The 12,645-nt window shown below is 36.2% G+C and overlaps 1 protein-coding gene across 1 annotated transcript in view; it reads left to right on the plus strand.

Moving 5' to 3' along the window:
* IL1RAPL1 (interleukin 1 receptor accessory protein like 1) overlaps positions 1 to 12,645 on the plus strand; it is a 1,482,206-nt gene that overhangs the window by 1,164,406 nt on the left and 305,155 nt on the right. The gene's annotated exons all lie outside the window — the stretch shown is intronic.

Genomic DNA, 12,645 nt, shown 5'->3' on the forward strand with positions numbered 1-12,645 from the left:
GAGGGGTAAGAAGGTATGAGTGTTTTCCACAGAATGTATGTAGACCACATGCAAGAGAAAGCCCATCTGGAGAGGTTTTAAGCCCTGCCTATGAAGAGATCCTCTGGGTTGTGTGGATTCTTAGAGATGCTTGGTCTAAGGGGACAGTGACCAGCCAAAGGGGTGCCTCTCAGCATTGCAAGAGCTGAGTCAGTGTATCCAAGCTAGAAGTAATGGCAAACTCCCAGAAGTACTCAACAGTTGAAAGATTTGTTGTTGTTGTTGTTAGGTGATGTCAAGTCAGTTCCGACTCATAGTGACCCCATGTACAACTGAATGAAACACTGCCCGGTCCTTTGCCATCCTCACAATTGTTGTTATGCTTGAGCCCATTGTTGCAGCCACTGTGTCAGTCCATCTCGTTGAGGGTCTTCCTCTTTTTCATTGATCCTCTACTTTACCAAACATGATGTCCTCCAGGGACCGGTCCCTCCTAACAACATCCCCAAAGTATGTGAGACGAAGTCTCGCTATCCTAGATTCTAAGGAGCATTCTGGCTGTACTTCTTCCAAGACAGATTTGTTCATTCTTCTGGCAGTCCTTGTTGTTGTTATTAGGTGCCGTCGAGTTGGTTCCAACTCATAGCAAGTCCATGTACAACAGAACGAGACATTGCCCAGTCCTGCACCATCCTCACAATCATTGTTATACTTGAGCCCATTGTTGCAGCCACTGTGTCAGTCCATCTCATTGAGGGTCTACCTCTTTTTCACTACCCTTTACTTTACCAAGCATGATGTCCTTCTCCAGGGATTGATTCCTCCTGGTAACATGTCCAAAGTAAGTGAAACGTAGTCTCACCATCGTTGCTTCTAAGGAGCACTCTGGTTGTACTTCTTCCAAGACAGACTTGTTCATTCTTTTGGCAGTCCATGGTGTATTCAGTATGCTTCACCAACAGCACAATTGAAAGGCGTCAATTCTTCTTTTGGTCTTCCTTATTTGTTGTCCAGCTTTCGCATGCATATGAGACGATTAAAAACACAATGGCTTGGGTCAGGCGCACCTTAGTCTTCAAGGTGACATCTTTGCAGTCCATGGTATATTCAATATTCTTCGCCAACACCATAATTCAAAGGCATCAATTATTCTTCGGTCCTCCTTATTCACTTATATTTATAGGTGAAAGATTTAGTTTTGTATATTCACCAATCACCAACCAAGTAAGAATGTTCCTCTCCTTATGTCTTATCACTCCTCTCTGCCCCCTTTGTCCCTGGGTGTACAAATGACAAGAAAAGCAAGAGGTGAGCTGGTAGGCAGTGAGGTAGGCCACTACAAGGTGTGTCTAGGAGCTAGGAAGGAGCACTCTTACCTTTGATTGCAGATTGAAGTGTTAATTAGTGTGATTTTAGACTGGACACTGAGGCAATGCCTGTAACTTAAAGTAACTGTACCACTGAATGTTTCTTAAAAGCATGGAATCATTGGAATTGCTGCATTTTCATCTAGGGACAATTCCCTATTCGCTAAAATAGTCTTTAAAAGAAAAGAAGGCAGAAGTTCAACCAAGTTTGAAATGTTTATGCTATTCTGTTGGTTTGTTACAACAAAAGGTAAAGTGATCATAAACTATATAGAGAGAGCACACGAATAAATGGGAAGAGTCGTAGTTTAATAAAGCATTGATAAACTAAGTACTTATAAGATTCAATGTCTGGGCTGTCACATGAAATAAAATTGACAATTATGTAATGAATTAATTTCCAACATAAATGAGCGAAAAGGAAAAAGCTCTTAGCATGCTCTTACCTTAAACAGGTACAAAGAGGTCAATAATAAGACATGACATCATTTCTAGATGATGAGAATGAATTGAAAATATAGTGCATAAATTATAAGTCATCATATTTTGCAAACTATCTGCTGGAATTTACATATACACACTTTATTGTACATTTTAATTACTATTTTCCCTCTACTTATTGAAAGTTATATCCCAAAATGCTATATTGATTTAGATAAAATCTAGTGAAAAATATTTATTGATTGAAAATATTTAACACAAGATCTTGCACATGAAAGATATATTTTAAATACTAGATTCTGATTTATTTTAACTTAATTTTAAGCAAGGCAGAAATAAGGAGTTCATATACTTGCTTACAGATAAAAGGATTTTCCACTGTACTTTCCTTTAGGATATTTCAAATCTAGAAGTCTAAATCTTGAAAGAATCATGAATATTTTCATCATAAATAATTATCTCCAGGAATAATTCTGAATATCAAACGTTAAAAAAAAAGTACTATGCTTGTTTTTATAGTATCAAGTTTTGACTTTTTAATTTTAATTGGATATTGTCTTAGTTTCCTAGGGCTGCCATAACAAAATACCACAAAGTAGGTGGCTTTAAGAACAGAAATTTATTTTCTCACAGTTCTGGAGGCTAGGTCTGAATTCAGGGTATCAACAGGGCTATGTTCTCTCTTCTGGCTCTAGGGGAAAATCCTTTCTTATCTCTTTCAGCTTCTGGTAACCCTGGACATTTCTTGGCATTCCTTGGCTTGTAGACGAAACCCCACATGCTGTCTTCCCTGTATCTGTGACCATATTTTCCTGTCCTCTTCTTTTATAAGACTCAGAAGGGATTAGGACTAGGACCCATCCTATTCTGGTATGACTTAACTGACAATATCTTTAAAGAAAAACCCTGTTTTCCCCAAACAAGGTCATATTCACAGGTACAGTGGTTAGGACCCCAGCATATCTGTTTGTGAGACACAATTCAATCCATAACAGATATCTTAAAAGGTTCGAATTATATTTCAATATACTGTATTATTTATTACCATATTTTCACACAAATAACACACACCTTCAAATAATCGCACCTTCCCACTGCAAGGTATTTTCATAATTGCCGCTATGCCGATTTTTTTAACGTGTTGCTGTAAAAAAAAAAAATAGCATAGCACACTTACAAAAATACCTCAAAGAGGAGGGTGCAGTTAGCAAACAAACATAGAAGGTGTACGTTATTTGTGTAAAATACAGTGAAGCTTGAAGGATATGATAGTTATTTGTGTCTGAGTTGCTTAGGGCTACTATGACAGAAATACCACAAGTAAGTTGCTTTAATGAACAGAAATTTATTTGCTCAGTTTAGGAGGCTAGAAGTCTGAACTCAGGACCCTGCCTCTAGGGGAAGGCTTTCTCTCTCTGTCTGCTCTGGAGGAAGGTCCTTGTCTCTTCAGCTTCTGTTTCTGGGTTTCTTGGCAATCTTCACGTGGCATGGCATCTATCTTTCCCTGTTTGTGCTTCTGTGCCCAATCTGCTTCTTTTATATATCAGAAGTAATTGATTTAAGACACAGCCTACACTGATACGGCCTCATTAACATAACAAAGAAAACCCTGTTCCCGGATAGGATTGCATCTACATGTATATGGGTTAGGATTTACAACACATATTTTTGGGAGACACAATTCAATCCATAATATTGTGTATTGGAAAATCTACTAATATTTTAAAGGCTACAAAAAGAAAACCTATTTTAGAGGTATAGAAATTTTAGAAAGGTTAAAATAAGTCAGGTTTACTTTTCCTGAAAGATTAGATGTCATAAATTTTGTCAGCTATTAAATTCTGTTTTATTATATATTACATTGTCTAAAAATAAGATTATTCATGTCTCTAAAATTCTGCTCTGATTCAACTTTCCTTATAATATAACTACAGCTTAATCTTATTGCAACTCCATGACCAAAGAATTCTACCCTTCAAATAGTAAAGTGATGGTTCAGTTTTAATAAATTTACTATGAGGCTGTAAATCGATATTAGAAGCAGCAATATTAGAAGTAAGGAATGATAAAATTGTAGAATAATAAAAAATGAACACCTGTATTTTATACAGTATTTCATGTCTATTGTTTTATTTGGTCACCCTTAACCCTCCCAACAGCCCTATGTGGCCGGTACTTTAACAGACCCATTTTGCAAGGAGGAGACTAACATTCAGAGTTGTTAAGGGCCTTGCCCAAAGTCATACAGCTAGTGGATAGTGGAGCAGAGACTCAAACCCACATCTCCGGAATCCTACCCACAAAATCCCTTCCTTTCCAGTGCTATATTTGGAGTCAGAAAACACGGAATTGAACTGCTACTTGATACCTGGATGGAATTGGAGCCATATTGTTAATATTAATGATAAGGGAATGGGATAGAATTCCTCAAGGTTTGTGTTATAAACAAGTTTAATATATTTTTTAAAGCTCTTCATACCCTGAAGGTAGCATTTCCTAAATTGTTTTCCACAGACAACCATAACTGCATGATGCTTCTCCACAAATGCTTTGATAGTTAAGCAAATGTGAGAAATGATACATATAGTATGTCCCACTCTTAGAGATTCATAATTTTAGAACACTAAAGAATGAAACTTGTATAACTTCATGTTGCCCAGCCTAACCAAAAAAAAAAAAAAAAAAAAATCCTGCCTTCTCCTTGGTGAATAACATTTATTATTTAGTCTACAGAGTTGATTTGCCCAAAGAAAGACTGCTATGTTGCACTCTGCAAATATGTATCATCTCGTTAAAGTGGGACTCAAAGAATACAGCTGCTCTCCTGATTCCAACTTTAATTGCCAGTGAAAATGTATACAGTAATATATGTGTATATATATATATATATATATATATATATACAGTTGATCCTCATTATTCACAGATTCCATATTTGCAAATCTGCCTACTTGCTAAAACTTTTTTGTAACCCCAAAATCAATATGTGACGCTTTTGTGGTCATTTGTGGACATGCACCCATTCCCAGCTGAGATCCTATTGACGAATTCAGTGTTTTAGGGTCTTTCTAGAACATAACTATATCCAATAATGAAAATTGACCAACTCTCAAAAGCTTTATTTCTTTGGTTAATGGATACACAATTGATTCTGAATCATTTCAAACATATAGAAAAGTAGGGAAAACAGTATTATAGATCCATACAACTCCGTGCAGATTTCGCAGATGTTAACATTTTGCCTCATTTTCTTCAGCTCTCTCTCTCTGTACTATATTTTTAAAGAATTAAAAGGTCACAGATACAGCTCAGGCTTAAGATTTTGAGATTTCACCATGTTGCCACAGCTAAATATAGTTCGTTTATTTTAACTACTGTAAAATATATTCCATTGTATGAATTGACCACAGTTTATTTCTCTTTTGCCCTACTGAGAACTGTTATATTTTTCCTTATTATGAAGAGTTCCACTACGAACATTCTCATATGTGAATTTTTGTTACATATGCAAGCACTTCTCTGGATAGACACCTAGAAGTGAAATTCCCAAGGCAGAGAGTTTTCCCATGTTTATACTTACTAGTTTTCATCAAATTGTTTTCCGAAGTGACTGAACCAATTTATATTCCTACCAGCATGGTTACTTAAATTCCTCAGTACAACTTGTGTTCTCCTTCTTGAATGTTTGACTGTCTGTTAAAGTTGAAATATTTTGTAGTTGTTTAATTTCTCTGAGTACACAAGACAAGCACATTTCATTTGTCTATTCAGTTCATATCTCCATGTCTGTCTGTCTGTCTGTCTGTCTGTCTATCTATCTCTCCTTCCTCACTGGCCAAGAGTTTCACAGATAGTAAAAAGCAGCACTCCAGATGAGGAATTCTTTACTGGAACCAGGAATTCAAGTTTACTGACTTTGCGGGTCATTGCAGTGCGTGTACATACAGAACAATACTCACAAATTTACCATATGGCATACACATGGTCCAGATTTAAAAGGGTTTTTTAATATCCTGAACTCTATCCTTTGTCTGTTATATCAGTTGCAAATGTCTTATTCTACTCTTTGCTTTGGTTTTCACTTAGATTCTGATGACTTCTGTTACTATTAATTTTAAGACAATCAAATTCATTTATCTTGTTTGTTTCTTTTCTTTAAAAAGTGCTTTATTTCCTCATGACATAAATATACTCAGAAATATTTTATTTAAAAAATTTATTTTTTTTCAATCTGAACCTTTTCTGTTTAGGATTTTTATGTCTAGTGTGAAGTAGGAATATCATTTTGTATTTTTCACATAGATGATTATATTAGAATTTTTTACTGAACAGTTTACCTTTTCTTCACTTTTTTTTTTTAATAATCCTAGCCCCCTAGTGTGAAGTAGGAATATCATTTTATATTTTTCACATAGATAGTTGATTATATTAGAATTTTTTACTGAACAGTTTACCTTTTCTTCACTTTTTTTTTTTAATAATCCTAGCCCCCTAGTGTGAAGTAGGAATATCATTTTATATTTTTCACATAGATAGTTGATTATATTAGAATTTTTTACTGAACAGTTTACCTTTTCTTCACTTTTTTTTTTTTTAAATAATCCTAGCCCCCATCCTGGATGACCATAGAAGTCTTTCCCTGCCCTGTGTATTGCTTTCTTTCTTTAATTGTGCTTTAGGTGAAAGTTTACAGAGCAAGTTAGTTTCTCATTCAACAATTTATACACAAATTGTTTTGTGACATTGGTTGCAATCCCAGTGATGTGTCAGCACTCTCCCTTTCTCTACTCCAGGTTGCCTGTTCCCGTTCGTCCCATTTTCCTGTCCTTTCCTGCCTTCTCGTCTTTGCTTTTGGGCAGGTGTTGCCCATTTGTTCTCCTATACTTTTTTTTTGTACTTTAGATGAAGGTTTACAGAACAAACTAGCCTCTCATTAAACAATTAGTACACATACTGTTTTATGACATTGGTTACCAACCCCACAACATGTCAACACTGTCCTTACTCAATCTTGGGTTCCCTCTTACCAGCTTTCCTGTCCCCTCATGCCTTCTAGTCCTTGTCCCTGGGCTGTTGTGCCCCATTAGTCTCATTTTCTTTTATGGGGCTCTCTAATCTTTGGCTGAAGGGTGAACCTCAGGAGTGACTTTGTTACTGAGCTAAAAGGATGTCCGGGGGCCATACTCTCAGGGTTTCTCCAGTCTCTGTCATACCAGTAAGTCTGGTCTTTTTTTGTGGCTATAGAATTTTGTTCTACGGTTTTCTCCAGCTCTGTCCAGGACCCTCTATTGTGATCCCTAACAGTGTTGTCAGTGGTGGTAGCCGGGCACCATCTAGTTGTGCTGGACTCAGTCTGGTGGAGGCTGTGGTAGCTGTGGTCTATTAGTCCTTTGGACTAATCTTTCCTTTATGTCTTTGGTTTTCTTCATTCTGCCTTGCTTCAGATGGGGTGAGACCAGTGGAGTATCTTAGATGGCCACTCACAAGCTTTTAAGACCCTAGACACTACTCACCAAAGTAGAATGTAGAACATTTTCTTTATAAACTGTGTTATGCCAATTGAACTAGACGTTCCCCAAGACCTTGGTTCCCACAGCCCTCAGCCCAGTAATTTGATCCCTCAGGGAGTTTGGATGTGTCTATGGAGCTTCCATGACTTTACCCGGAGCAAGGTGTGCTGGCTTCCGCAGTATTGTGTACTGTCTTACCCTTCACTAAAGTTACCACTTATCTATTGTCTATTTAGTGTTTCTCCATCCCCACCCCTCCCCTCCCTTGTAACCATCAAAGATTGTTTCTTTTTGTGTTCTTCTCTTATTTTTAATGACGTTTATCACATAAAAAGTTTCCTAAAATGTTTGGACCTGATTCTGGGTTATCTGTTTTCTTTTTTCCCATTCCTGTGTGTATACCTTATTACCTTAACTAACATAGTTTCATATAAGAAATTTATAGTAAGTCTTGATATCTGATCACTATCAAGAGTTATCCTTTGTTAGTCTCCTTAATTTGCTATTCTATTATAAGCCTTAGCTATTAAACATGAATTTTAGGATCAGTTTATCAAATTCTATGAAAATTCCTATTGAAGTTCCTTTTTTAAAAAAAAAGTTGAATCTAATTTATAGGTTATTTTGAAAAATCACCATCTTTACAATTTTGGGTCTTCCTATCCATGAGCACAGTAAATATTTCCCCACTCATTTAAGCCTTTGTTGTATCTTTTAATAAAATTGTGTATTTTTTTTATAAAAGATTTAGATCTCCTTTGTTAGATTTGAAGAGCCCCAGTGGTGCAGTGGTTAAAACGCTTAGCTGCAGAAGGTCAGTGGTTTGAACCCACCAGTGGCTCTGCTGGAGGAAGACGTGGCAGTCTGTTTCCATAAAGATTTATAGCCTTGGAAACTCTGCGGGGCAGTTCTACTCTGTCCTGTAGGGTCACTTCGAGTCAGAATCTACTCCAGGCAGTGGGTTTTGGTTTTTGGGTGGTGCAGTGGTTAAAGCAGTCAGCTACTATCCAAAAGGTCATCAGCTGGAACCGACCAGAGGTGGCAGTTTGCTTCCATGAAGATTTCAGCCTTGGAAACCCTATGTGACAGTTCTACCCTGTCCTCTACGGTCACTATGAGTCAAAATAGAATCAAAGGCAATGGATATGTCAGATTTATCAGGTCCAAGTATCCTCATATGTAAATTGGAAATAATTATTTTTTCCCCTGCCTCCATGTTAGGGCTATTTTGAAGATAAAATGACATGATGCTTATAAAGAATTAAATAAATAATAAGATTCCAATTGTTACTATTTTTAACCAGACACATGGGTACATTGTATGCTTAATGATACTCTATGATCTTCTGAGACTCTTTAATTATTCTCTTTCCTTCCTAGTGCAAAAGTTACGATCTTATAATTACTTAAAGTAATTGTTACTCTTCAACACTGTATAACATCATTGTTCGGTTAAATGATTTCTGCAATGCTCAGTGAACTATGACATTTTATTAATTCTATTCAGTCTTTGATTAATAAGGAATATACAAGATCATTTTATCAAATATGTATTATGTTGCTAGCACTGAATCAGTTTTAAGGTAATTAATTTGGTTTTAGGGGACAAAACAAAATGCAATAAGAAGTCTTTGGGAGCAGTTATTGATCATTTTTTTAAGTTTAGCAGTCTACATACTACTAAATATGGATGTTTTAAAAATTATTATTTTTGCTATTTGTTAGGAGAAAAATGATCCCAAGTTTTCTTTTAGTTTAAGGTTGTTTTTTTTTGTGTGTGTGTGTGATAAGTGAAGTAAAATATAAGGTGTTTTTTTTGTTGTTTGTTTGCTTGTTTTTGGCTTCTTCTAATTAATCATTTCAATACCATATCATGTCTAGAATTGCCAGATCTACTCATTCTTAACATCTTTAAATCAAGGGTGGTTTCAGATTGCCTGTTCAAATACCGCAAAAGAATAGAAGGATGAGTACAAATAAACAATATTTTTGTTTAGGTTTAGCTTTTCATGATTTAAAACATAAAAAAGTATACAATTTTCTACTCATTATTTTATGTGAAATGTTGAAAAACCAAGGAAGCATTTCTTTATACATGCCCCACTTCGGGTATTTTCAAAGTCTATTTGAAGCTTGTACATGTTACTATATATCTGAAAATATTCTCTTTTACAATATTTATTAAGAGTATCAGATATTTCCTACAAGTTAAGCAGTTAAGTTCCCTATTTTTTATTTCTATTTATTTTTTTAAATAACATTTGATTGTGTTTTCGGTGAAAGTTTACACAGCAGATTAGGTTCCACTGAACAATTTCTACTCAGATTGTTCAGTGACGTTGATTATATTCTTCACAATGCATGAACATTCTTATTATTTCCGTTCTGGTTGTTCTGTTTCCAGTAATCTAGTTTTCCTGCCTCCTTACATTCTCATCTTTGTTTTTAAAGTGATTGTTGACTGTTCTCATATAGATGATTTTTTAAAGAAGCACAGTACTCATGAATGATGTTCTTTATTTTGTGAGCCAATCTGTTATTTAGCTAAAAGGTGACCTCGGGATAGTTTCGGTTCAAGATTTAAAGTATCTCAGGGCAACAGTCTTGGGGAGCCCTCCAGTCTCAACTGGTCCAGTAAGTCTGGATTTTTTAAGAATTTGAAGTTCTGTTCCACATTTTTCTCCCATTCTCTCAGGGTCCGTCTGTTGTGGCCCTGATCAGGATGGTTGGTAGTGGCAGTCAGGCACCATTTGGTTCTTCTGGTCTCAGGGTAGATGAAGCCATGGTTCATGTAGACTATTTGTCCTATAGTTTCTTCTCCAAGTTTTTGCTTTCCTTTTTCCTCTTTTGCTCTGAATGAGCAGAGAACAATAGTTGTATCTTAGATGGCTACAAGCTTTTTAAGACCTAGACACTAGTCACCAAACTAGGATGCATAACATAACTTTATGAACAATATTATACCAACTGACTGACGTGTCTCACAAGACTATGGTCCTAATACTTCAAACCCAGAAGATCAATCCCGCAAGGTGTTTGGTTATGTCTAAGAAGTATCCATAACTTTCGTTGTCATACATAGGGTTGGTATGAGTTGGAACCAACTCAACAGCACCTAATAACAACATACACATATATGTTTACTTATATACATATATAGCCACACATAGGTTTTTTGGTTGTTTTTCCTGTTTCAAAATTATATCTGCCATAGCAATTACCATCAGGTCCTTTTTTCTTGTATACTTTTCAGTGACATTGTTTGAAAGTTCACAAGCTTTTAAGAGCCCAAACACTACTCACCAAACTAGGATGCAGAACATATAGTTCATATATACATATGCATACACCTATATACACACACATATATATTTACATATTCATACCTATACACATATATGCATGCATACATATGTACGTATATACCTACACAAACCTATTTTTGGTTGTTGTTGCAGAATTATATATGCCATAGCAATTACTAAAAGGTGCTTTTTTTCTTGTGTATATCTTAGTGACATCGTTTACCTGGGTCTGGCTGTAGACACTTCATCCACGTTTGGTGTTTCATTTCCTACCACCAAAAATAATAAGTGAATCCCCCCTCCCCACCACCCATCACTGATAACCACCAACGAACGTTGGTCTCTGTATATATACTGACTCTTCTTATAAAATTGGGATCATACAATATTTATGTTTTTATGATTGACTTATTTCACTCAGCATAATGTCCTCCAGATTCATCCACGTTATGTTTCAAGGAGTCATCATTCTTTATGGCTGCATGGTATTCCATTGTATGTATGTACCACATTTTGTTTATCCATTCATCCATTGATGGGCCCTTTGGTTATTTTCATCTTTTTGCTGAGTTAAAGTTTTTTTTTTTAACTTTTATTTCATTTTAATTCCTTCCTCTTTCAAATGATTTCTATCCTAATGCACAAAATATTTCTATTGTTTGAGTTTTTAAAAATTACTAACGTTTCACAAAGCAGAAGTTAAAGGACTTTCAAGTTATCTTAAACCAAAAAAAAAAAAAAAAACCCATTGCCATCGAGTCAATTCTGACTCTTAATGACCCCATAGGACATAGTAGAACTGCCCCATAGGATTTCCAAGGAGCGACTGGTGGATTCAAACTGCTGACCTTTTGGTTAGCAGCCTAGCTCTTAACCACTGTGTTACTTGGGCTTCTCAAGTTATCTTAGTACCTTTTAAAACATATGACATCTTTAGCCTGGCTACCACCACTGACTGCTCTGACCAGGATCACAACAGAGGGTTCTGGACAGAGCTGGAGAAGGATGTAGAACAAAATTCTAACTCACAAAAAAAAGACCAGATTTACTGGCCTAAAGGAGACTGGAGAAACCCCAAGAGTATGGCTCCCAGACACCCTTTTAGCTCAGTGGTGAAGTCACTTCTGAGGTTCACCGTTCAGCCGGGGAGTGGACAACCCCATAAAACCAAATGGGACTAACGAGGCTCAGCAGTCCAGGGACAAGGGCTAGAAGGCAGAAGGAGACGGGAAAGCTGGTGATAGGAAGCCCAAGGTTGAGTAAGGATAGTGTTGATGTGTTGTGAGGTTGTTAACCATTGTCATAGGGCAACATGTGTACTGTTTAATGAGAAGCTATTTTGTTCTGTAAACCTTCATCTAAAGTGAGAATAGCAGCACAATCGGAAGAGCGTAGTTGATGTCACTGAACTGTGCATGTAGAAATTTTTGAAATGGTGTATCTTTGGCTATGTATGTTTTCACCAAACAGAAAAAAAAAAGGTTGAGAAGGGAGAGGGTTGACATGTCGTGGGGTTGTTAACCAATGTCATAAAACAATATGTGTACTACTGTTTCATGAGAAACTATTTGTTCTGTAAACCTTCACCTGAAGTACAATAAAAAATAAATAAATCAAGAGGAAAAAAACAAAAACAAAAAACATATGACATCTTTAATTGTCTTTATTCTTTGGATAGACAATTTTACATTTTGGTCCCCAGCTCCTAGTTCCTCTCACTAGATGCAGCTGCCCCTGCTATTTTCTTATATACCCTGCCATTGTTGAGCCATAGATTTACAAACACGTTATTTTCCTCTCTCACACATTAGCTTCTTATATTTAAATGGGAACTTCAGACACTAGGCTTTCTCAAAGCTCTGTGTGTTCAGAAGACCTGCCTAGTGATTATAAACAAACTCTACAGCTACCAAAATAAAAAGAAAGAAAGAAAATGCAGTACAATTGTTATTTACATTGGCAGCCATTGGCAGCCTCAAAGCACAGGTAAATGTAGATGAGACCTGAAGAACAGCAGCAGTGACACCAGGACCAAGCGGCTTA

Source organism: Trichechus manatus, unplaced genomic scaffold, assembly GCF_000243295.1.
Source record: "Trichechus manatus latirostris isolate Lorelei unplaced genomic scaffold, TriManLat1.0 scaffold00269, whole genome shotgun sequence".
Lineage (NCBI taxonomy): Eukaryota > Metazoa > Chordata > Mammalia > Sirenia > Trichechidae > Trichechus > Trichechus manatus.